The sequence below is a fragment of the Podarcis cretensis genome, assembly GCF_951804945.1.
Source record: "Podarcis cretensis genome assembly, chromosome: 11".
NCBI lineage: Eukaryota > Metazoa > Chordata > Lepidosauria > Squamata > Lacertidae > Podarcis > Podarcis cretensis.
The window spans coordinates 39,318,126-39,345,773 of NC_137180.1; the positions used below are offsets into that span (position 1 = coordinate 39,318,126).

At 42.1% G+C, this 27,648-nt stretch overlaps 1 long non-coding RNA gene across 1 annotated transcript; it reads left to right on the top strand.

The window, feature by feature from the left end:
• The first annotated feature begins 9,444 nt into the window (after positions 1-9,444).
• Positions 9,445-15,097, top strand: LOC307226931. Its single transcript, XR_013843711.1, has 3 exons — positions 9,445-9,500; positions 11,600-11,678; positions 14,699-15,097. It is a non-coding gene; the product is annotated as an uncharacterized lncRNA (long non-coding RNA).
• The last annotated feature ends 12,551 nt before the right edge of the window (positions 15,098-27,648 follow it).

The following is a 27,648-nucleotide window of genomic DNA, read 5'->3' on the forward strand; positions in this document are numbered from 1 at the left end:
CTGCCGCCTTCCGCGGACCTGCCTCCGGGCCATGGGCGGGGGGGAGACGGGCAGCCCGCGGAGCCAATGGCGGAGGCGGTGGGTGGGCCCTGCCGAGGGAGGGCTCGCGAGCCCGACGCGAGTGAGCGGCAGGTAAGGGGAGCGAGGCGAGGAAGGCGGGGGAAAAGCCGCCGCAAAAACAGAGCGCGAGGCGTGGATCCTGCGCGCGCCCCGACTTGGGAACACGCCCTTCGGACGCGGCGCCCGCAGCGGGACTTCAGCTTTTCAAGATAACGTTGGTATTGCGCTGCCCCGCTGCAGATTTTATTTTATTTTATTTTTTTGCAGGCGTAAACTGACAGCTAGTCCCTGCTGAGCCCATTGGGACTTTTATTTATTTATTTATTCATTCATGCGCCGCCTTTCTACCAAAAGGTATGCAAGGTGGTTTGCAAATATCTGTAGTAACAACCCCTAAGAAGTCTCGAGGTAGCCGCCACAAAACTTACTTTCGAGTAAAGCTGCTAGCTGGGGACTGGCGTGTTAGACGGTAAAGCTAAACCTACAAATAAATCCCATTGAAGTAAGCGGGGCTCTCTTCCCGCGGCGCTTGGTTGGGACCGGGCAATAGAAAGGGATGGGGGGGGGCGGTGTAAGGGAGTCGCGGTTCTACAACAACCGTTTGCGGGCCGTGTGTGTGTGTGTGTGTGTGTGTGTGCATAACCGGGAGCACGATTTCGGGAATCAGCATCTCGTGCCAGATGGGCTCTCAGATTCCCCCCTCAGCTGTGGAGCTTGGCCGAGTTTCCTTGGGCGCCTCTGTCTCAACCTCACCTACTACAACTGGCTCGATGCAAAGTCTCAAATGCTATTTGGAACTTCTTGGGGAAAAGAGGGCATGAAAATGATATGTATTAATAAATAACCCGTTTGGTTAGCAGGTTATTTATGTATTTATTTATTTATTTAAAAGTCACAATATTCTTTTGGAGATCGTTTTCACTAGTTCAGAGGCAGACATGGGGAACCCTTGCAGCCCAAGTGAATTTTCTCCAATGAGCAATCTCTCAGGGACCACTTTATTTATTTATATGTGGCTTATATGCCTAAATGTCTGTAGCAGGCAGAGACAGATGCAAAAGTAAACAGGGTCAGAGGCAAAACTGATTGAAGTAAGGAATATGACGCTTACCATTCTACAGGTGCTTATGTTCCAACCATGCAAAATCTGGAGGTTTCTACTCATGCCTGTCCATCCAAGAAGCATTCTCACAATAAAGGCAAACCACTGGCCTGGGATGGGGGCACATAGCCTGAGGACAGTCCCAAGTGCTTGCCTGGGTGTCTGCAGAAATAATTCAGGCAGTGTGGGCGCATGTGTGTGACTCGTACCTGCAGTTTGCTGTCTTACAACTGAAGCCCAAGTACCTCATGGTGCTGAAGAGAAGCCGTGGTGATTGTATTGCATGGGGTTATACATTTCAGAACTTCTAACAAATTGCTTTATTTGTCCATTTAACAATAACAAAGTAAGGCACTTGAAAGACATACAGTTTTGATTTGTCCATAGAACACTGTAGGACTCCAAACCAAATTTAAAAAACTAGCTTGGCTCTGTTGGATGCCAGGCATAAGGTCTGAAGCCAGTCAGACTTTTTTTTTTGTTAACGCGTATCCATCCATAACATAAAGAAAAACACAATACAAAGTGGGTCACTTGTTAAACAAAAACTGGAGTCTTCAAGGGTCCTTGGCGAAAACAGTCAATAACAAGGAGTTACTTCTAAACATGTTGACTAGCTGGATGGCTACATTAAAATAAATACAATTAGGATTTAGGTGAGGGAGCACTCATGAGAGCTGGCTAGAGAAGCCTAGAGGGCCGCATTCAGTGCCTAGGCTAGAAGTTCCCTACCTTACTTGCTCTAAGGAATGCTACAAGAGAGCAGTAATCGCTCCTATGGCTCCTCCCAAAATTTGAAATACATAGCACCCCTGTGTGTTGTTGTTTAGTCGTGTCCGACTCTTCGTGACCCCATGGACCAGAGCACGCCAGGCACTCCTGTCTTCTACTGCCTCCCGCAGTTTGGTCAGACTCATGCTGGTAGCTTCAAGAACACCGTCCAACCATCTCGTCCTCTATCGTCCCCTTCCCCTTGTGCCCTCAATCTTTCCCAACATCAGGGTCTTTTCCAGGGAGTCTTCTCTTCCCATGATGTGGCCAAAGTATTGGAGCCTCAGTTTCAGGATCTGTCCTTCCAGTGAGCACTCAGGGCTGATTTCCTTAAGAGTGGAGAGGTTTGATCTTCTTGCAGTCCATGGGACTCTCAAGAGTCTCCTCCAGCACCAGAATTCAAAAGCATCAATTCTTCGGCGATCAGCCTTCTTTATGGTCCAGCTCTCACTTCCATACATCACTACTGGGAAAACCATAACTATACGGACTATACAAGCACCCTTGTGTAACTTGAGCCAAAGATTAGCTACAAAACGTATTTTCAAAAGAATAATGGAAGAGACTGCTTATACCACTGAGGGTCCAACTACACATGGGGAGGGAATCCTACTCAGGAATCTGTACAGAGGTACAGATGATGCTAATACCACATCTAAACTGCAATTTGGATCAGCTAAAACACATTACTCAACCAAATTCAGGACTCCTCCTATCCTGTTTTCAAGGTGTGTTGTTTTTTTAAGGGAAGATCTGTGTGACCTTCCATAACCAACCTCTCCATCCATCGTCTCCATCCCTCCATCCATCCTCTCCATCCCTGCCCCCACCACCCATGCATCCAAATGAATTTAAAGTCTCAGTCCTATTACCTTTCAGTTCAGAAATTAATAACTGGCTTAATGCCTCCTTTTAATTTCAGTCCTCTTTTTATGATCAACCCACTCCTTCAATATGAGATAAATCACACATCACTAATGATGGGAGATGTTCCAATCACCATCTCTTTACATAGAAAAGATATAGATTGGATTATAGCAACTTCTTAACGGGTTTAAGGTAAAGTAGTAAAATCCCACTTATATGAGAATTTGACTCTTTCCCCCCCTCAGATTACAAGTAATTATCAGTTAAGCAATATCGGGGGGGGGGGGTAATGTTCCATTTGATGTTATTCTTTCCCCCCCACTTTTACCAGTACATGGAAAGTGAGGGAGTTCAGAGGTCGCTCCAGTTGTCATATACCCCCAGATACAGCAACTGGAGTGGTGGAAGAAAAGGGAAGGCTAAGTGGACTGGGAGGTGAAAAGGAAGCTTCCTCATAAGCAACAGCCTCCTTGGGAGTAAGAGGTAAATCTCATGAGCAAGGCAAGGGAGTGGCTGAAAAGGTACATAGAAAAGTCAGAGTAAGGAAGAAATTGAACTTTGTGGCTGTTTCCAGACAGGAAAGAAGTAAGGAAGTAAAGGATTGCTATTTTTATTTGTTTATATAGCATATTGAGTGTGCATAGTGTCTTAACAGAGTGCAAGAGGACAGATCTTGGCTTGCCACAACCGCATGAATATACGGATTCCCAGAGAGGAGGTCACAGCTGTCTGCCTCCTCCCCAGTCTTTTTTAATCCCACAACACACTGAGCTAAACCAAGGTTTGACTTAGCTTGTGAATAAGCTTTCTCCTTCCTAAACACAATCAGCACCCAAGGTTTATTCTTGGTTTGTGCAGTCCCAGTAAGCAATCATTTGGCTTACTGTGACATTCAAACCAGGCCCCTGAAGTATGTCTCTCCTCTTATTGATTCGCTGTAGAAGGAATAAACAAAAGCTGTCCCTTTGCTTCATGTATTATTCAGCATTTGGAAAGGAGTTTGAACTTAAACTCCAACAGTGTAATCCTATGCATCTCTATTGAATTATTGTATTTTAATGTTTTATTGGAAGCCACCCAGAGTGGCTGGGGAAACCCAGCCAGATGGTGTATAAATTATTATTATTATTATTATTATTATTATTATTATTATGCCACTCCCACCTGGGATTTACTCCCAAATACATGTGTATAGGGATGTAGCAACTTGGAATAACCATACAGAAACCAAAGTAGGCACAGAAGAAAAAAAGTTATGGTGAGCAAAGGTGAGTAGCCCGAACCTTTAAAAGGACCTACAGTTGCACAGTGGAGGGTTGTTGCCACTGTTGTTGCCAGCAATGCCACAGTGCAGTGGGTTTGAGGGAGGGGGGAAACTACACCCCTTACCCTCTGTTTTCAGGGGGGGACAGTTAGAGAATCTAATGTTCTTTCCTTCAGATGCACACAATTTCCCCAACACACACAACTTGCTGTTAAAGGCTACTACTGTGTTCTAGCCTGCCCTGAGTATCAGGTTGTTAAGAACTGAAGTCATTGACAAAATTGGATATATTTAGCCTTAATACAGTGGTACCTCGGGTTACAGATACTTCAGGTTACAGACGCTTCAGGTTACAGACTCCCCTAACCCAGAAATAGTACCTCTTGTTAATAACTTTGCTTCAGGATGAGAACAGAAATTGTGTGGCGGCAGCAGGAGGCCCCATTAGCTAAAGTGGTACCTCAGGTTAAGAACAGTTTCAGGTTAAGAACAGACCTTCAGAACAAATTAAGTTCTTAACCCGAGGTACCACTGTAAATGTTAAAGGTGGGATATGATATGGTGTTTTGAATATTTAAAGCCTTTCACCCAAAAAGAAAGATTCAAATGTGTCCCCTGTTGCCAGTTTGAAGGTAGTTTTGGTTCCCAAGTATTGTCATAGTAGGTTTTCATAAATCAAAACTAAAAAATACTAGCTTTGTTCAGTGAAATTCTGTGCATATTTACTCAGAAGCAAATCCCACTAAATTGACTGGGTTAGTTCCACACATATCCCCTTCCTTTTGGTGAGATTCGAGAAACCCAAAGGAAAATATGCCACAGAAGTCTTTTTGAGAGGTAATAATTGCTGCTGGGACCACATTTTAGTAAAATATATTTATATTACTAGCTGTAGAGGTAAGGGTTTTTTAATGTTGTGACTAGCCTAGTATGCAAATCAACACAGGGTTTGGGTACTGGGATTTACTTCAGGACTTGAATTAAATGACAGTTGATAGGTTTAGGCCACATCATTAAACTAAGTTCTAGTCAAAGTAGACCCATTGAAAGTTCATATATCTACTTTGATGAGAGGTTGGTTAGCTACAACCATAACTCTTGACACAGCCAAAACAAAAACAAAAACCACACCCCTCTAAGAAGGTATTATATAGAGAATGAACAAATAGCATACCTGTTTCTACATAAACACACATTCGAACCTTGTATTTATTATTAGTGGAGATTTTTTGTTGAATTTCTCCAATAGGATGGAGGGTTAAATAAAGCCAGGGATGTGATGAGGCCAAAGGGTAGCACTTATGAAAATAATGAAGAGAGCTGTGTTGCAGGGGAAATCCTCCTGTATAATGTTAAAGGATCCCAAGAGTAATTTGTTTTAACATACTCATACTCTCCTCAGCAGGCAGACTCAGTTATATTTCATTATATTATTAACAATAACAGAAGCAGCACTGGTGTGGTGAAAAGAGGCATTAAAGAGAATTGCAGTCCCATTGTAACTTGGATGGCACAGAAACATAATAAAATATGGTAGCTGTTCCAGTGACCTTACAATCTAATTAGGGCAAGATTGAAGAATGGTGATGATAAGCATTTGGGACTTCAGACACAATTTTTTAATAATGTTTCCTGAGCTGGTTTTGAATATACCTCGAGTTAGAACTTAACAGATTCTGTTACTTGCACTGAAGTTGGCATTGATATGCCAGTTTTGCCTTCTACAATGCAAAGATAAAGCTTATTGTCATTCCTGTCGGGTAGCTGGGCTGCGGGTGGCCCTTGCAAAGACCTTGGAGGGCTGCTGCCAGTCAGAGTAAACACTACTAAGCTAGATATGTTCTTCATTAAACAAGCATTTGGCTGATTGACATCCAAAGCCATCTTACATGTGTTGTTGTGGGGGGGGGTTATTAGTTTGTTTTTGTTCTTATTTTTATTATGTATTCTGTGTTTTTATATTGTTATTTTATATTGTGAACTGCTTTGAGATCTATGGATATAGGGCAGCATAATGTATGTATGTTTGGATGTATGCATGTACGTATTTATTTATTCATTCATTCATTCATTCATTCATTCCAGTAGTCTCAGTAGAAGACAGTTTCATACACTTATATATTCAACAATTGACTGATATTAATAATGATGGATTCTAAAGGGCTTGACACTATGGTAGATAGAAACCAAACCATTTAAAATGTTTAGACAAAACTAGTACCTTGAATAGGATGCGGGTGCCACTGTGGGTTTAACCACAGAGCCTAGGACTTGCCGACCAGAAGGTTGGCGGTTCAAATCCCCACGACGGGGTGAGCTCCCGTTATTCGGTCCCTGCTCCTGCCAACCTAGCATTTCGAAAACAAGTCAAAGTGTGAGTAGATAAATAGGTATCGCTCCGGTGGGAAGGTAAACGGCATTTCCGTGCACTGCTCTGGTTCACCAGAAGCGGCTGTACACCAGCTCCCTCGGCCAATAAAGCGAGATGAGTGCTGCAACCCCAGAGTTGGCCACGACTAGACCTAATGGTCAGGGGTCCCTTTACCTTTAGAACCTGAATTGTGTCTGAATATTTATGGAGGGGCTCAGTAGATTTTGAACCTGTTTATGTGTTGGTTTTATGTAATCTAATGTATTTGCCTGTCCAGATGGAGGGTACCATGCTCTGAGCTAAGTGAAAATTGTGGAAGTAATTAAGGGCACATGAAATAGAGCATGGTACAAGGAGTTTAGCTTCAAACGTTATAAAGGCATGGATGGTGAACACTTCCAGCCTAGAGATGGAAAAGAAATTTGATTCAGTTCACATTTCAAGGTGAATCTACCAAATCTGCACTTTCTGAAACAATATGCAGAAACACAGCCATCCTTCAAAAGTTGTCCTTCCTTGAATTTTGCAATACAGTTCTCCAACCAAAGAGCGTGTACAAAAATGCATATACTATGGTAAAGAGTGCGTTGAGGTGCATATGTCAGCAAAATTAACACATAAGAATGCATAAGGATAACATATAAGGGAAAAATTGCAAAGATGTGTTTATTAGGGGAAATGGCATACACAAATGTGTTTATTGGGAGCAAGTTGTACTAAAAAGCAAGTAAATTTTCACGAGGACTTAAGAAAACAGAAACTGATGTGGAAATGTAAACATAATGACTGGAAAAACTGGCAGATGCCCTGTTCCCAGCCGTTGTCAAGTTCTGAGCTTGCAGAACATGCAGGTTGGCAAACCTGAGGCACCAGAAATTTTTCTTTCTCTTCAAGTCACAAGATTATATCTTCCTCTATGCTTTCAGTTCTTTCTGACTGACCTGCATTCTCATCACTGTCTCAGGATGCTGAGTTGGAGGAAGGGACACAGAGCTGAGTGCCATCAGCATGACCCCAAACTTCCATACATTCTTGCCTAGCAGTTTTATCTTTTTATAGGGGGGATGGATGGATGATGAAATTAAACTGCAAGATTTTTCACCAGGGTTCCAGGGAGACGGTTTGCAAAATAAACATGTCTTTTAGGAATTAGAATGATCATGGCAAAGAGAGATGACTTGGCTGATAGTACAGACAATTATTATTTGCCTTTTCAAGTAATAGTTATCCCCATTGCCCTGGGGAGATTCAACAGTTTTTCCTTCTGTGGTTCTGTTTGCCATGCTTGACCTGGAGGAAGCATTTCTGAGGCTGAGCCAGTGTTCCTTACTTTCTTATGCTTTGGCCTCCCTGTTGAGTCTGTCAACAATATCACCAATTAGTGCCAATCCTCAAGTAAATAATAATATGAGTCCTTCTTAATTTTTAATTCTGCAACACTTGCACTCATGGTATATAAATGTTTTATTAGGGAGCTCAGTAAGAGAGAGTTCATCCAAACCACTTTGATTTCTGATGTAGCTCTGCAAGATAAGAAGAAAGTGCCAGCAGGAAGCAATGCGATTGGAATGTGAAATTCTACATGTCTTTCACAGATATTGCTATAAGCTGCAGTCTCCATTCTATCATGCTTCAAATTTTGCATTCTCTCTTTAAGACCCTTTGTTCTGCTCCCTCCTTCCCCCACCCACGCCAGTTTTTAGTAGACTACAATGGTGCAGGAAGAATCTGTTGCATAAGCCTATAGTTTTGCATTTGATGTTGCACCATTTGACAATTCATAAAACCAAAATAGCACACTGAAAATGTGAGTTGTGTGTATCTGAGCAGAGTTCAAAATGTGGCAAACCTGTTGTATGACTACTGCCCCACATGCTCAACTAGCAAATAAAAAGCCCTCAGTCACTGTGCTATGTACTTGGAGGCAGGTTGAGGCTCCACAAGTGCTTCTTGAGGAAAAGCGCTTGTGGAGCATCACCATCGCGGGGAGCAGGGAAGGAGGTGTTTCACAAGAAGAGGATTGGTCACCATGCTGGAGGCTGCTGCCCTGAGGCAACTACCCCACCTTGCCTCATGAGTGGGCCGGCCCCAAGGAACAATAAGCAAACTGAAATCTAGCCATCATGCAAAATTCACACTTCTCCTAACTTTGTAATGCTGTTCTCTAGCCAAGTAATATGTACAAAATTTCACATACTGGTGTAAACTGCTCATGAAAATGCATCTATTGGTGATAATAACATGCATAAATACATCATACTGAGGGAAACTGCTTTTCAAAAAATATGTATGTATATTGAAATTTGCACTATAAAATGTTGATGAATTTTCAAGAGAACTTTTTTTAAAAAAATAGAAAACTGATGTAGAAATGTTAAAAACTGAACTTAAAACTGGAAAAATGAGAAATTGAGAGAAAACTAAGTTGACATATTTGCCCATCCCTAGTGGGCAGGCACTGAATGAGACCCATTCAAAAGTGACTCCATCACCTGCCCAGCATGAAAACGACCATCTAAGTTCCCAGTGAGGGGCCCTTCTTTGCCCCAGGGACCATTTGCCAGTGTTTGACCTAGCCAACCACTAATACCAGGCTTAGATGACCACATGGCTTTTCAGGAAAGTGATGGGGAAGTGTGCCTAAAACCCCTCTTCAAAACATACTGTGCCAAACGGTTTGAGACAGATTACATGCTAACAATAAGCTAATGACAGAGCAATATATTCTTTATTTTCACAGATATTCCATTTGATGCCTTTTCAAAGTATTAGACTACATTATTTCCTTCAGAGTTGCATATATTGATTGAGATAATAAATTTATTACTGCTCACTGTTGTGTACAGAAAATATATGTATTAAATCTTTGTATGAAATACATTTAAATAGGCATGCTGTATTATTCAGTCTCCTTAAATGAAGTTATGAAATCCCCCTGCAAAAGCAATTAAGGACGTAGATAGACTTCATTTATTGATAACAGCTATATTACTTTGATTCTTTCGACAGTTTCACCTTTCAAAATGAATGTCTTCAAGTTTTGAAAGTCAATCCATGGATGCCTTGTAAGTTACGTCTATCATTCTGGAGCGTTTAATATGGTTATTAGAATTGCTAGTGAATATAGTGAAAGGTTATAAATGTGTTAAATCATCCTAATACCACCCTGTTCAGTAAAGACTTCTAGAAATACTTTACAGACAAATTATGCACTTTAAGCTATGCCTCTGCAGGAAATTTTTGAATCTATGAAATCCCCCCAAATATCTGTAAGGCTGATTTTGCTAGGCTTTCTATGGGCATGCATTTGCACAATTGACACTCACATGAATGTGTAAATGTACATATAGGCACATGAGTGGTGAAAATGAGGGCAGGGAGACAAAGAAAGCAATGCAGGGACCATCAATATTTTGGAGGCCTTTGGCCACATTTGTAATTTTGAGAAACTACCATAGGAACTACAATGGAAGAGGGAGGCTGGGAGAGTCCGCTTACACCCTTCTTTCCACAGTTGCCTTCCAAGGTAGGCCAGTTACAATCCCAAAAATATCCGGTAATCGCTACTACCACCACCCCTTTCACCACTTAGAGCCCCCAGGTGAGAGGGAATTCTGGGGTGCTCAAGGAAATACTAAAAACCAAGAACACAAGGTATTCAGTTTCTTTGACCCTCCCTGGGATGCAAACTTGCTTTTCTTTCCTGAGATCTTCCTTGGTTTATGAGGAGAGGAGCAATGGCATAGTGTTGGTTGCTGGCACCCAGGGCAGGCCTGCAATGGGTTGGAGGGTGCCAGTCCTTGCTGCTAACACCGCTGGAAGGACCCCACCAGAGCAAACCGGGGCCATGCTGAGCCACCTGCCCCTCCATGCAGAGGGGAGCCCAGCTGGTCTACGCAGCCCTTGGTGGGTGGAGAGAAATACTGGGGCTTCCTGGTTTGCACTCCCTCAAAAATTGTGTGCCTGGGGTCATGGCCCCCCTGGCATCCCCCACACCACGCTCCTGGAGAGGAGACCAAGCATCCACCTCCCTGCCTCTCCCAGAAATCAGAGCAGCTTACTTTTCTCCGTCAACCCCAATCCTGTACCTCCGCAGCATGAACCATGTGGCTTAGACTTGGTGATGTGTGTGTGTCTCATTAACCATCTGAATTGGAAACAATGCACGCACACCCAACTGTCTAATTATATAATGCTTATTAAGGAAGACAAGAGATGGAACAAAGGGACAAAGCAGAATACTGAAAAATAAAAGGAGCGTAGATGGTCAGTTGCAGGGTTTTCTGGTCATCACTGAGTGATAAAAACTACATGTCCACAGTCAATTTTTAAGGATTTCCGCCCACGTTGGGTTGAATGACAGCTGGCACTTTTTCAGCCAATCAGCACAGGTCACACTTGCCAGGTACCCAGCATGACACCTTTCCAGGAATTGAGGAAATGGAAGACACCTCCTGTGGGCAGGGGAAGATGGTTGCCGTTGGTGGAAATTCCCAACTGGATTTCTCAATATTGTTGTGAGACAGGATTTTCCTGTGCTTGTGTTTTTGGGCTACTTTGTGAGGATGTGCCTGGCTCACCCATCTAGTCAAACCCCCTGGTCAGTACAGGAAATCCAGAACAAAAGCATCCCTTTCATAAGGCTATTCAGCCAATACTTGGAGCTCCATAAAGGGAGAGATCACCCACTCCCAGGTAACTGATTTCTTTGCCCAACTGCTCTTACCATTCAGCTTAATGTTCAGCTAAAATCTACTCTCTTGTTACTTAAGCCTCTCATATCTAGTCTTGCTCTTCCTCACAAAACAGTTATAAGAGGATTATTTTCAGCAGAGAAACACTACGGGTGTTTACCCTTCCTCCAATCATCATTTATCCTTGTAATTCCCTCTCAAGGTGCTTTTCTTTTCTTTCTTTTTTGCCGTTGTGTTCACATCCACACCATACTTAGGTTTCCCAAAGTTTCCTGGGAACTGTAGTTTACAATTCTCAGCACCCTAAACAAGCTATAGAGTTCCCAGGACTCTGAGAAAAGCCATGCAGTTTAAGTGTACAGTGTAGATGTGATCTAAGTATTCATCCTGGAGTCTTATTGCATACATTTGCACATAATGTATATTTTAGCCCTCATACAAGAGTACAGAGTTCCCTTGTTCACTCACAGCTTCCTAATGACACCAGTCAGTTCACTCCGGCGTATACTTCTGTCCTGGTGAATATCCTCACAACAAATATGTGACAAAGTAAGAATTTGACCTTGGTCGTCGAGGTAGATGGCGCTACAGAAGTATACCTGGACTACCTTTGGTGGCAGGACAGAGCATGCCATTCCTCCCTCTCTTAATCTTTCTCATGTGCCCAGGTCCTTTGTTTTCCTGTGCTCATGCACAAGCCCATCCAAGAATGGTTCCCCTGAGTCACAAGCTACTTCCTCATATCTCATGGAAATAGTACAGGCTGTTTGTGTACCTCGTTGCCTCTGTTAGCTTTTGGGATGCAAAGGCACCCTGCCAAAGCCAAGAAGGGCCAAAGAAGTGGTCCCCCCCCCCTAATTAACTTTTCCTGTTGTCATTTCTGCGGAGATGTTTACAACAGACTATGGGAAAATCTTATCTGCACGGAAGAGCTCAAGCAGCCCTGGAGGCCAGAGGTTGCCAAAAGCTAGAAGGGAATTTGACTCAACAAAAACAACATGTATTGCATAACCTCAAATCACCATTTCAGCAGAAGAGTCTTCAAGAATCTTTTTTTTTAATACATCAGTGCAGTATGATAGTTCTAAAACGATTACTGTTGTGTTTAGCAAACTTTTCTCCATTAAGCGTAAGTGTAGTTTCAGCTGTCGGCTTACATCATCCTGAAATTTCTATAGCAACACCTCTTTTATAAGCTGTGAAATTAATGACAACAACAAGAAAACCTGAGTTGGTATTGCCGTCTTAGAATGTGAAGGAATGTACAATATCCATCCCTTAAAAGAAAGAAAACCCCTGTGCTGACTGCCAAGAATAAAAGTATAATTGCCCCACAGCAATGTGATCAAAGAGCTAGCTTGATGCAAGATTTCTTCGGAACTGTTTTGTGTTTATAATAAATAGAGCTTATTTCAACCTGGAGGATGAATAAATATTTTTCTGCAAAATGACCTCTTCAAATTGTGCGTATGCCCTTATCCCAGCCTGTCTGCATGATGTGAAAAGGAATTAAAACAAATGGCTTCTAGCCATTGGCAGTGGAGTTCATTCACCTGAAAATCCAGAAAGCATTTATCGCTTTAAAGGTCACAATAAGAATGCCCTCAACTAAATTTAGTTTATTCAGAACCTTAAACATGCAGCCAACCAGTTATTCCTCCTGTGATAGCCTACCATTATTTCTTCCTGGAAACCTAACCAGAAAGATACTTTCATTTATAAGAATTCCACCCCTTTCCCTCTGCACTTGTGACACATCCTTGCAATTACTCTCTTTGTAGTAACTCATTCCCTAATCCCCACCTGCTACCTAAGCTACTTCACTGTTCCTTCATATGTTTACTAGGTTCCTCAATTCAAATATGAATGCAAATAAAGTTATGTGTGCAGTCCTGATTTTTTTTAAGGACCATATGATACAGCAAGCAGGATTAGGGTGTCAGGCATCTTGTTAGTTAAATATTGTCAGCTGACTATGCTATTCATGAACGTGGTTAAATATACCCAGCACTCAAGAATGTTCTAGCATAGGTATATGCCTCCATTTTAATTGCATAATAAGCCCTGCTCACAAGTGACTTCCCCCGTGGTTCAGAGAATATGTAGATGGGAAAGCGGGAGCTACATTCACCAGCCCAACCACCAACTCCCTTATCAGCTCCACTCCAACCTTCATATATTGAGGAGGTTGCTGAACTCAGAGGCTTATAAATGTCCTGGCTGTATTACCATGGTGGACTTCATGCTTCACATACAAAGGGTCCAAGATTCAAGCACAGCTGAGTAGCCCTAGGGGTGAGCCTCACCAGACAGCACATTGCCAGGGGAAATCCTCCCAGACATAAAGGTGGAGAGTGGAATGTGCTCAGGCTTGTGGAAATTCATCCACACAGCACTAAACCATGGTTTAGTGTTACATATTAATCCAGCTTGAAACTATTGATCCTTCTTTCTCAGTGCCTTTTACGCTAAACAGGATCTTGAGCCCTTGTCCCCAGCTTAATACCTAAAATCCTTTAATGAGCAATATTGGAGGCTGAGTTATTACCTTCAATGATTCATCAATTCACATCTTAGGGCTGAAACAAGACCCAGACCTGAATCTTTTTAAGCCCTGGTTTTGGTTACCTCAAGTGAACCAAGATCTCGGAATGTTTTAAGTGGACTTAAAATACCACCCTAAAGTCACACCTATCTAAATGTTGATATAAATATATTCAAAGCATGTATTTGCTACATTAGGAATGGATATTGCTTCCATTTATTTCACTGAGAGCAATACCATCCACAGCATCATCTCTAGCACTTCACCTGTTAACACTATATCTTCGTTTAGCTGATTTGTGGAACACAGTCCATAATTTCCAGTTTTATATCTGCCAGTAGAAAGTACTGGTGGGAAAAGGGAAATAATAAGGGTACAATTCTGAAACAAACTATACTGAAGTAGACCATTTACTTCAATTGGACTCTTCGGAATAACTGGAGCAAGCATTGCAGCCAACACATTCTTTTGAAAGAAAAGCTGGAATAGCATTGCATTTTTAGTTCAGTTAATGTTACCTGCATTATGAAGACAATGACAGTCAGATTCAATGGCCTCATTTTGATATAGTGTGAAATGTACTTCAGATTAGAATAGTGGTTGCTGTAGGTTACAAGATATTACTTTTTTAAAAAATGGCTCTGCGTTTTTTATAGAGCTTACACAATTCTAGCAATGCACTGTCTTCCAAAGTAGCTGTAATCTCACATTAGAACTGCAGACAAGAAAGAGGGTGATTCTGCTACAAACAGAGAATCTTTTGGCATTAATTCAATTTTAGATCCATGCACTGTGCAGGGATCAAACTGTAAAAAGAAAAGCCTATAACCATAGTCACCTTGGGGGCTGTGCTCAGCTGCTAAATACTTCTCTTTAATGAGATGCAAGAGTAACCAAAACTGATTTCTATTTATGGTGTTTATACATTGCCCAAATAGCCATATCCTTGGGGCAGTTCACAAATTCATTTACCTGTAATGAGATGGATATTCAATTCATATGACTTTTTATTCTTGTTCTACAGCATGATCCTGTTCTATGCCAGGATTCTCAAATGTGAAGCAAATCTCTCTAGAAGACATAAGCTATTGGCAAGGGGTGTGCAAATTTTTGCTAAATTCTTCAAGCGCCTGTTTGTGGACATCCACATTTTAGCCAAAGGTGTGACCACACATTTGTTGAATTGATAGAGATATGGGCCACTGGCACCACCTCATATTTTAATGGACTTTCTGGTTCAGTTCAGAAATGCATGCATGAGTCTGTCAATCAGCTTGCTACTGAGGCTAGAGACCAGAATGGTTCCTTTTTTGTTTAACAGCTCCACGCTAGGCAAAAAATCATTTTTAGAATAGCGATGTGATATTAGGGGAAGTCTCAACTGATAGATTCCTGTCTCAGTGTCGTAAAGTCTTGTTCTGGAAGGAGAAATATTTATCTGACTGATGTGACACGTACCTGGCTCAACTTTTAAAAAGTCATCAGCTCCTTTAGAGCTCTTCATATTTCCCCCAGTCATGGCTTTAGGTAAGGAGAGGACAATTAGCTATGGACTCTACTGTCCTAAGCTGCTCTTGACACTCAGAACTGAAGCAGTAAGCACAGGGACCATCTGCACTGGTTTTATTTTTTCACAAGTTGCAACTGCAGGTGAAATAACTGAGCTACCACAAATATGAATACAAATACAGAAATGGATAGGAGATATGAAGTTGCCCTGGGCAATGAGCTGGGGGCTAGGAACACAGGGATTTGAAAGCAGGGCTTACCTAGGAGATCCTGAACACAGAGCCTTCCAAATCAATCCCCACAGTATCACTATGGTGCTGCCTATAATAGCTGGACTACAGAATGTTTCTGAGAGGTGTGCTTGGACCCTGGTATGCCTTTTATGTTGTATTTCAAACCCTGATCAATATGGGGAGCAAACACCTCAGAAAGTGGCATATATTCTAACATGGCATGTCCATTGGATGGTAGAGGCATTAACATACAGATAAAACTGATAACAGGTTTCAGGTTCAGATGTGTGCAATTAATTGAGTATTATAACATGTTTAATTTACTGTTCATGGCATCTTATACCTAAATAAAAACTTGGAGGAGATATATTCCGTATCCTAGGAGCCCCTGGGACTCCCTTGGTTTCTACTGATTTACATTGTATCACACAATATCACACAACAGCTACAAGAATTCTGTTTCTGGTAATGTGACTGCTGATTGTTATTCTCCCCCCCCCCCTCCAATGCAAGCTGCAGTATTTCCTCATCAAGAGAAACAATCATTCTTCTATAAAAAGGTAAAGGGACCCCTGACCATTAGGTCCAGTCGCGGATGACTCTGGGGTTGTGGCGCTCATCTCGCTTTACTGGCCAAGGGAGCCAGCGTACAACTTCCGGGTCATGTGGCCAACATGACTAAGCCGCTTCTGGCGAACCAGAGCAGCGCACGGAAACGCCGTTTACCTTCCCACCAGAGCGGTATCTATTTATCTACTTGCACTTTGATGTGCTTTCAAACTGCTAGGTTGGCAGGAGCTCACCCCATTGCGGGGATTCGAACCTCCGACCTTCTGATTGGCAAGCCCTAGGCTCTGTGGCTTAGAGCACAGTGCCACCCACATCCCTTCATTCTTCTATACTCCTTAGCAATTTTTTTGTCTCAATTTTCTTAAAGTTAGCACTGGAATTCCTGTTTACAGTGTGCTTGTATGTCTATAATCAACCACGCCATGATGGCACTGTGGTCTTTGGCCTAACCCGAAATACATAGTCAAGTTTCATATTTTAACTTCTGTACCACACAGCTGCCACTGGTAATGCCCTAACTTGTTATTTTAAGTAAAGACGACGCAAACAGTATAACACTGAATTATGTCAGATATTGTGCAGACTGCTTGTTTCCTATGGAAAGTATGATTATTCATCTTTCCTGTTTTAGGCCTGGCTGGCTACTGTGACCATGCAATACGTAGTTCAACTAATGAGTTCACCTCCTACACTGCAAATTGTGTAATTACTCTGTGAGGCTTGGGGACAATTGAATGCAAACTTTGGGCCTGCTTTTCCATTAGACTCTAATCAGCTCATGCGCAGGCAGTTCAATCCTGCTTTCTGATGTTAGGTGTGGGAAGGTGGGTGTGGAGCAGTACTCAGACTAGCCTCAGTCTAGTGCCAGCACCAGTGGTGTTATATATCCTTATGTAATAGAAGGGTACAGTTTTTGTACACAGTGGATATCCTTGCCATGCGGGCTAGTTGTACCTCTCCTCTACCTGAGATACACTGATGATATTGGGGGAGTTCATGTGTTGAAAGATGTGGAAGTGGTCACAGGGCCATACAGGCACGTCCCACCACCACCCTCTCTCCATGTCCATACATTCACACAAGGTGAGAAGGAGTTATATTTGTATAGCAATGTATGTGCAGAGAGCTTTTTTGCATGAAGATGGAGCCTGTGTGTGCTGTGCTCACTCCTCATGTTGATAAACTCTATGCGTGTACATAGGTATGAAAGCCCATTCTGAAAGGACAACATAGTGGTGGCCCTGGCAGCAACCAAAGAGCTTGCTCATGTTCCTCCATGGCCCCCTCTACATATTCTCTTCATATTTGGAGGTGATCATGATTATCCAGATTCATGGACAGGAGCAGATGGAAACACAGAGCTTTGGGAGAACATTTCAGCCTCACAGGGCACTCACCTACTGACCTTACAAGTAGCCATTCTGGAACAAAGAAATACCAAAGGAAAATTCAAGTGCAAGCAATTTATGAGAAAATTCGTATTATGAGTTTTTATCCCACTACTGTATATATACAAATATATACCAATTTATGGCAAGATTTTGGTGTTCTCAGTACACCACCTTGTTAATGGTCACCATGGGCTCAGTCACACTTTTGCTTGACTTGTATTTTGATTGTAGTGTGTACCAATGAATTCTCCAGGTTCAAGAGCTTTTCTTCTTGTTCCAGGGCTATGCCTTGCAAAAACCTGATCTAACTTATTGAATTGGATCTCATCAGGTACATGGAAAATCCAAAGAGAGATTTTATTTAGCTGAGCTTCAATTCAACAAGTAAGATAAGATTTTCACAAGGCACAGCCATGGAACAACAAGAAAATCTCTTGGACCTAGGGGAAATAATAGCTGCTCACCGCTTTCCTGGTGGATGACGGTTGCAGCCCCCAGCTCTTGGCCTCCTTACTCGCTGGCCTAGGCACACACATTTGCCAGCAGTTGGAAGGGAATACCCCTCAGCTGGCAGGATCTTTGGGGCAGTCTTCCCGCCCCAAAAGGTATTTTCAAATGGGCCAATCAGTGGTCCCTCCTGGAGGGCAGTACCTCAGTGGCTGGCTGGCCACTGGCTGCTGCCTTGTCCGGCTGGGCAGTAAGGGAATAATCGGTACACAATACGATCAAAATACAGGTCAAGCAAAAGTGTGGATGAGCCCTAAAGCTATTTTACTGTTACATAATTGCAACTGTTCTTTCCTTCCTTTCCCTCTGACTTCCCTCCTCTCACTTTCCCCTCCCTCCAAATATATTTTTAAAATAATTTATACACCGCCTATCATTTCAAGAAGCAATACCAAGATCATTCTCAAATAACAAGTATGCAACCAAAGTATAAACTATAGCTGGCTGTAATTAATATAAAGAGTGAAATACAATTATATCTAAACATTAGAACAGCCATAATTAAAATGTGTAATAAACTAGCCAAATAAAACAGCATAGCAGTTATAAAATAGTGCAATTGCAAGAAATATCTATGTGTGATGGATATATAAAATTCAGTATGACATTTCATGCATGTGATGGAAGTGAACCCTAGGCCAAATTTGATGCCATAATAAATTTGTTAGTCCTTAAAATGCCACAAGATTATTCATTGTTAAAATAATACTGATCTCAAACAGATGTAAATCCAAATTCCTTGACCAATCAACAGTATAAATGTAATCTCATTTTGTTAATCTCTCCATTTCCTACAGAGTTGTTAATAGCAAACACGTCTGCTTCAGACTACTGCTTTGGGAAGTAGGAACAGCCCAGATGTGCTGCAAGTTATGTCTCTGCAGGCTGAAGAAGAAAAGAATGCTGCAGTTAGCATTCAGAAAGTTATCTCTCCAGTAGGAACAACTTTCTGTATGAACACTTGCATTCTATACAAACTGGTAGCTTGAAAGAACACCCCCAGCCATCACACACCGGGAAAAGTTCCTGCTCACCACTAATGAGTTGATTCTCTTCCAATCATGTCTTTGAGGCTTTCAGCAGATGTCACCTCATGAATACATTGACTGCATCAGGGGTTTGCAAGCACAACTACAGCACAACTTCTGCACATGGTTTTGCTTCCAGAAAATCTAACGGTATATATACAAGGTGGTATGTGAATAGTCATGTTTTCCCCATAGAGTTGTTGTAAGTGAAGCACATTCATGAATAGCTGTCATTGCAACATGGATTTTGGAAAAAGATGCACTGTATACAGAAACTATTTCTCTATAACGTTTTTTGGGTTGTGTATAGGTAAGTTCTATACAGTATAGGTCCATTAATTTCAGTGAGAACTGAGTTGGATGCAACCTATTTTTTCTAGTTTCTCATGGTTCCAATTGTTTAAGCAAATAAATGAATATGAATAAACTATTAGACTCAAACCAGACTTATCCATGACCAAGTGTGCTATGCATAGTAATAAAATTTCCTTTTTTCTTCATTATTTAAGTCAGTATTCTGTTCTTGTTTTCACTTAGGAGAAAGGGAAGACTTGGCTCCATCATGGGCTCATGGGCTGAGCAATTTCCAGCTACTTGGCCCCACCCACTTGCCTCATAGGAAATTCAGTGGGCTCTGCTGCCTAATAGGCAGAGGTCAAAGCTCAGCACCAGAGAAGACCAAGGAGGAGGGCTCAACATGCCAAATGAATAGTCCTGGCACAATGATATTTCTGTTACAAACCTGAATGTAATTTTTAGGCTGAAAATCCCTTGTAATCCGCTTTGAGAACCTGTCAGAGCTATATAGCATAAACATCCTAAGTAAGTAAATAATCAAACTTACAAGTTTGCAGTGTCTGGTGTCTGATTTTCTTAAGATATAGATTGCAACATATACATCTGGATATTAACAATAGTATATTATGAATGATACACAGACTGATTGAGAAGGGTTGAAATAGCCAGCATTGGAGGAGGAGTGGAGCTAAGTTTGAACCCTAAACTCCCAGATTCAACTCCTAGCTACTATGACCATGTAATGTTATGCAGTGGACCTTCCGGATACAAACTTAATTCATTCCAGGGGTCCGTACGTACCCCGAAAAGTCCGCATCTAGAGGCACCACTTCTGCGCATGCGCACTACACGATAGAGCATTTCTGCGCATGCACATGCTGCGAAACCTGGAAGTATACACTTCCGGGTTTGCAACCCGTGTTACGTTACCCGAAAGTAACGTAACCCGAGGGTCCACTGTACTAGCAAAAGAACTGGGGTACATTAAAACACCCACATGGAGATAAATGCAATTACAAAACACCCACCCCACCCACTCTTCCATAGACATGTTTGTTTGTTTGTTTGTTTGTTTACTACTGTCTTTTTATCCTACCTTTCAGACAATAATTGCTTCTCAAAGTGGCCCCACATCAGTTAAAACATTAAGGCACCCCCCCCCCAAATCTGGCTTACAAACTAAAAAGGCAAGACACACAAAGAAAGTGGAGGGGAATATGTGGAGGAGGGAGATTAGTTATTCAGTACAATACAAAACGGTAAGCTGTGAGTGGGCATTTTTAACAAGTTCAGGCCAGGCTTCCCTTGCTGGTGTTCTTGTTCAAATAACAGTTGATGGCTCTTGTTTCTTTGCCTGATGCATGGGGGCCAGGGGTTGCGCACAACCCACTTAATTCTGCAGTTGCAGAGCAACAGGCACTTGCAGTTGAGTGTTTTTTCAGACAGCTGCTGTTTTTCCTGCTTACAGATGGGGCCAAGTTGGTTATCTCTTTATTTTGAAGTTTCTCCTGGAGGCAGAGGCAGCAACCACCCTGACTCAAAAATTCCAGGGTTGTTGATCAATTAAAATGTTTTACGTTGACCGACCATCTTTACACTGACAAATCTGTATTATGTGACACCCCCACCTCCGAGCTAAATTATTTTAGTGGCTTGAATTGTTTCTGGTTGATTGCTTTATATTTCATTATGCTGTTTTCATTTTCATTCTTTTAATAATGTATGGATTTTCCTCCTGAAATCTATGTGTGGGTGAAGATTAGGTTTGGATTAAAAACAACAGCAATACCCAGTATTGTCTAATTAAATACTTGGTTTTGATATTCAAAATACAGTTGATATTTTGAGAAGATTTAGTGAAAAAACATTCCCCCTCAACCATTAATCCCCACTATTGATCATTTTGAAATGTTGCCATGAGATAAGTATATAGATTGTTCATTGCAATACTATCAGCATGGAGTATGCTTTAATGCCAACCATATGGCTCATACTGTACCAATTTAGGTGGCCTCCCTCTTACCCAACTGCCACCCCAAGGCTACTGAAAAACCATCTTCTCCTGGGAGAAAGGACAGAAGAGTCTGGAGAGTTGATAGTCATCCATCTCTTAGCATTCTAGATGAAGTGTCCTCTCCAGTGCCACCACAGAGGCATTCACAGAGAACTATCATGCCCTGAAGGGAAAAACAATAGCTTGGAGAGCTGCCAATCATCCAGACAGTGGCCTCTCTCTCCATCAAAGGGTACTACACAGCTACATGAAGAGGCAACCCTTAAAAGGCAAAGGGACCCTTGACCATTAGGTCCAGTCGTGGCCAACTCTGGGGTTGCGGCGCTCATCTCGCTTTACTGGCCGAGGGAGACTGCGTACAGCTTCCGGGTCATGTGGCCAGCATGACTAAGCCGCTTCTGGCGAACCAGAGCAGCGCAAAGAAATGCTGTTTACCTTCCCGCCACCTATTTATCTACTTGCACTTTGATGTGCTTTCGAACTGCTAGGTTGGCAGGAGCAGGGACAGAGCAAGGGGAGCTCACCCCGTCGTAGGGATTCGAACCGCGACCTTCTGATCGGCAAGTCCTAGGCTCTGTGGTTTAACCCACAGCTCCACCCATGTACAATAGGCTATATTCTAGTCATGAGATTTCCACTCTCACACACACACACACACACACACACACACCTCTCCATCTTGGCAAGAAAAAGGCATGATCATAGTTCAAGAATGCATTCCAGCCAGACAAAAGCCCTTGAGGACGACATGGAGTATGACCAGTAGAGTGTGGGGCCTTGGAAGGGGAGTGTTGCCTAGAGAGTGTCTTGACCAGATAGAAAGGCTTGGAGGCCACCCCTGAGATATAATATTGATGCTTATTGTTTTAATGTTTTTTATGCAAACTGCTTTGTGAGGGTCACCTGAAAAGTGGTATATGGATATCTAAGATAAATAAATAAAAAAGAAAACCCAATTAAAAATATAGAATTTTAATTTGTGATTAATGAATTAGTTTATTGACATTTCTAGCTCTACTTGTGATGAATGTCTTGACATTAAAAATGATAAGATACTAAACTTGATATATTAATCTGTGGTTAATGAATTAGTTTATTGACATTTCTAACTCTACTTGTATTACTTTTTTCTCCTTCTCTCAAATGAGATTTTAACTGGAGACTCATAAACTTCCCACAGTGGTTTATGGCAAGTATTATCCCACCACTCCTCTTAGAATTAATATCCTGATGTGCTTCCATCTTCCGATGATAAGTTAGAACAGCTATCATTGAAATGAGAAGCTTTTATATGTATTTGAAATAAGTTTGGTTTTATTTTTGGCCTGAGCTACCAGAAAGATACCAACCTTCAGTTTTCACTGCACAAGTCTTCAAGCAATTACTGTCTGAAACATTTGAGGCTTAGATAATTAAAACATGAGAGCTCCCTACAAAGACATTTCTGTGAACTTAGGAAATGATTAATCACAGCCCAGTAAAAGAAATGAATCATATCACATAAACAAGAGACAATAACAGATTTCCCATCCCATTCATATAATGGAAGTGGACACAGTACCTTGTTTCTTTCTTATGCATGTGACACAGTACACATCATAATAGTTAACAATTCTACTATGCATCCAGTCTCATCACACACCTCCCTCAGCTGCATCTTGTCTTTGATGTACAAGCACAATTGATCTTGAGTTCCTTTTAGCTCTGTTTTAAGATTATTCTCTCATGTCTCAGTTTAATTATTTGTTGCTCTGTACATTTTCCCTTTGAACAAGTGACTCTGCTTATCTTGAATTTTGTGTGGTTCTTCTCAGGCTCCTTTATCTGATCTTTAGATACTTCTTCCCTCTTCTGGTTTCCTTCTCTGCTTCCACAACCCCTCCCTGCTCCCTGCCCCACAAAGCAATCATACATTTCTGCAACCCAACTAGTAAAATGAATAGTGACTATGACTGATCATATTACAAAAGCACTGTGTGCCATTGCATGTGTATATTCAGTTCTTAGGATTTTCCTACAGAAATTCCTATAGCTCATCATTGCCAGATTCGTATTAACAAAAACTGGGATAGTTCAGCCAGTAGAACACAATATGGGACAGCTGCAGATTCCTGCTTGCAGGGGGTTGGACTAGATGATCCTCAGGATCCCTTTCAACTCTATGATTCTATGATTGTCTATGCCTTCTCCTCTGGAGCTCCAGGTGTTTCCCCAGTCAGCTGGTTTTGTTCCTGGGGTGGGGTGGTTTATGGCTTTTTTGGTGTGGTAGCCAGGAGCTGAATTGCAGAATTGGAATTTCACTGCTTACTAGGCCAGGCAACAAATAGTTAAATGCCCAGGTAACTTTGGTCATTGGGTTGAATAAACTACAGTATTGTAAACAAATGAATAGCCTCTTTCTGTGCCCATTCATACAACAGCTGATTTTAGTTATTCCTGCTCTTAAATATAAGGCAAGCAACTAGCATTCTTTCCTTTCTGCAGCACTTAATACCATATTTTCTGTTGCAATCCTTAAAAGGAGAGGAAAAAAAGACTTAGGAAGCATGGGTAGGGAATTTCCTCATATAATTCCCACTCACGTTAGCAAAACTTAGCAGCTGAAGATGCTAAAGATAAAAGCACTAAAGACTGAGGTGTTAGATTGCAAAATCGCATTACTTGAGATGCAACATGATTTTACCATGTTTCGTTATCCAAAAGCCACAATCTAAGTGATGCTCAAAGCAACCCCCTGCCACTTTTGTTTAGGAGAACAGCACAAGACATGATGCAAATGACTCCTAAATCACTAGAACTGAATTAGATTCTCAAAGCAGTATATCAGTGCTAGTTGTGAAGGAGAGCCATCAGCAAAGAAAACAAATAGACTCTCTTCAGCATCTCACACAGGGCCATGGTAAAAAACAACAACCAAGCATAACTTCTGAAATCAGCAGGTAGGAAAACAGATCCAGCTAAGGAGAAAAGAGCTCTTTGAAAGTGCCATGAAAAATCACCTGTCTTCTAAAATTACAGCAAAACAGCAGGCTCCTGAATATGAGGCAGTTTTTTTAATGCAGATTTGGGATTTACTTTTTCTACACCTGCTGTCAATAAGCATTAGAGCGTAAACATTAGCAAACATTGATTAAGCGAATTGCCTGAATGAGACATCAGGGAGAAAGGGGGGGAGGAGTCCAATAGCTCCTGTATGTTAAAGATAAAACACATGCAACAACTAAAGGGAGGTTGGTTTTTTTAATGTTGTTAATGCACATCTATGCCAAACAATCTTTTTCTGATCACTATATTGTCTTTCAGTTGAAATTTAAAACCCAGCACCTACATATTATTATTTTATTTTATTTTATTTTATTTATTTATTTATTTATTTATTTCCCGCCCATCTGGCTGGGTTTCCCCAGCCACTCTGGGCGACTTCCAACAAAACACTAAAATACAATAACCTATTAAACATTAAAAGCTTCCCTAAACAGGGCTGCCTTTAGATGTCTTCTAAAAGTTTGGTAGTTATTTTTCTCTTTGACATGTGGTGGGAGGGCGTTCCACAGGGCAGGTGCCACTACCGAGAAGGCCCTCTGCCTGGTTCCCTGTAACTTGGCTTCTCGCAGCGAGGGAACCACCAGAAGGCCCTCAGGCAGAACTACCCAAGTGAAAAATCCCTAAAGGCCAGATAGTTTTCTTAATGTACAACACAGATCTATAGATTCTGCTTTAGTGTGTATCATGCGCAGTTGCAATGGAGGAAGATGCGTGGGTGCAGATTATTTGGCAAGATAGGCATATGGATAGAGACAACCAGTGTTCAAAATGCAATGTAGAAACTACACTACAGCCCTTTGCTATAGTTCTTCTTTAACAAGTGAAATAGTGTGGATGGGCAGGCCTGGCCCCCCCACCACCTCGACATTGAGGGAAAATATTTGAAGGGGAATCTGTGTGAATGGAAGCTCTTCTGTGACTTGGAACCCTCATGACACAGAGAGCCTCTTAGTTAAGGAAAGCTTCCTTTCAGAGACAACACTTGGGCTGTAAAAGACACCACACTATCCACGAAAGCTTTGTTGGATGGTACAACGAGGATGCAATGGAGGTACCAAAGTATGCCTTCATTACTGCATTCACTGCCACTAGGTAGACTTGATGATGAGTCCTCACTAGTGTTCAGTTGTATTTAACTGCAGTGTTCAATTGTATTTCTCCAACGGGGCCAGCAACAGTGGCCAGGGTGTGTGTTTTATGTTGATCAGGACAGTGTGAGCAATGCTGTTACCTGACTTCTCAACACTGTTGTGTCACTTCCAGTTACTGACAGAGGGGGAGCCAAAGCAGCATGGTGTGGGTGCAGTGGCAGATCCAATCCACCTACAGCCCAAGCCAATGCATGTTCATATTAAACAAGCCTTGTGGGATGCTGTGAAACTTCTTCCCAACAATATGCATATTGCAGTCTTTAAAATTCCCCATTGTTGCTGTACTACTGGTCCCACTCCTGCGCCTTGGCCAGCAGCCTGACATGCAGAAATTAAACAGGTGAAGTTTTTCATGGTACTGCTACTTATAATTTAGGAATAAAATATGTGACTACTCAACACAATCCAGTGGGGATGATATTCACATGTAGATTACACTCTCCACAAATACAAAGGTTTACTGTGCACACAGAACATTCCTGCTTCTAGTTTCCCATGCTAGATCCAGGTGTCTGCTATACTTGTAAAGTGTTTTCTTCACTGCCTCCCTGGGGCATTCCTCCCGGCTGAGGAGTGCAGGCCCTCCCTTGCTTCTCTTGCTGACCATCTGTTTAGTGGAGGCAGCAGAGGGTGATCTATGTCAGCATTGCTGTGTTTGGAGATCTCTGGAGCAAGCTATCTTTACAAAATGAATTGTGAACATGCTGGGGCTAGGATGTAGCAGCTCATTTTCTTTGAATGTGCTTTCTTATGCTTCCTTGCATTTTAACAATAGACGTAACCTTCTCTTCAAAAGGCAGGTAGGATTCTGATTCCATATGCTCCCATGAAAATATTGGGATTCAATGCAACTGTCAGATAAAGATCCTGTTTATCTACCTGCATGGTTTGTGTGTTTCGCCCAAAAAAATAGGCCAGCCTTTCCACCTAGGACAAAAACATTGATTGTTACAGTGAAACATTTCTGATTACAGATAACAGATGAGACTTAATTAGTGTGGGCAGCTGGATCTACCACTGAGATAACATGATTGGAGAAACCCTGCAATGTTCATTTAGGAAAAGCCATTAACTCCTCCTTCATCGGGCTGAAACAGCAGAATGAGATTCAAAAGGCATTTGTTACCTTTCCACTGCTGTGACTGAATCAGCAATTACACACGGTTAATACTTCAAGTTAGGGGACACAGGTGGCGCTGTGGGTTAAAGCCTCAGCGCTTAGGGCTTGCCGATCGAAAGGTCGGCGGTTCGAATCCCTGCGGCGGGGTGCGCTCCCGCTGCTCGGTCCCAGCGCCTGCCAACCTAGCAGTTCGAAAGCACCTCCGGGTGCAAGTAGATAAATAGGGACCGCTTACCAGCGGGAAGGTAAACGGCGTTTCCGTGTGCGGCTCTGGCTCGCCAGAGCAGCGATGTCACGCTGGCCACGTGACCCGGAAGTGTCTCCGGACAGCGCTGGCCCCTGGCCTCTTAAGTGAGATGGGCGCACAACCCCAGAGTCTGTCAAGACTGGCCCGTACGGGCAGGGGTACCTTTACCTTTACCTTTTAATACTTCAAGTTAGGGACTCATGACCCTAGTGCAATATATAATTTTATATGAATGATGGTTCTTGAACAATGCCTTATTGCAGCTGCCAAAGCATTCGCTGCAGGCATTGCAGCAGAACTCAAGAAGAAACATAGGAATATAGACAAAGATGTGAAATATGATGGCTGAGATCTAAAATGTTACTTTTAAGCACACCCAAGGGCTTGGATGCACCCTGTGGTATTTTTGCCCTTTTTCCCAGCAGACTCCAGCCTCCAAAGTAGTATGCCATCCAATATGAGGAGGGATGGTGTTCAAGAGACAAAAGTCCAAAACCTCTTTGGGGGCATGCAGAGCTTGTATTTGGATTTCAGCCATGAATTTCATAATATGTATGAAATCTCAACTACATGAGCCTTTTTTCAGATGTTCAAAAGGGCAAAAATGAATGTGAGCAGGATGCAGGAGACACATCATGGAGGACAGCTCTGCCCCAATCTACATGTGATCACTAAAGCATGTGCAGTGAGCCCTTCATATTCGGCTGTACACCCCTACAAAGGCTGAGTTCCCAATGGCATGAAAAGCCCTCCAGCATACAGTTGTACATTGAAAGCTTGACACACGTTCTAACAGGTTTACACAGTTTGTGTACAGACCCTGCTGCCAAAATGCTGTTCCCCTACCTATCCCTTTGAGTGT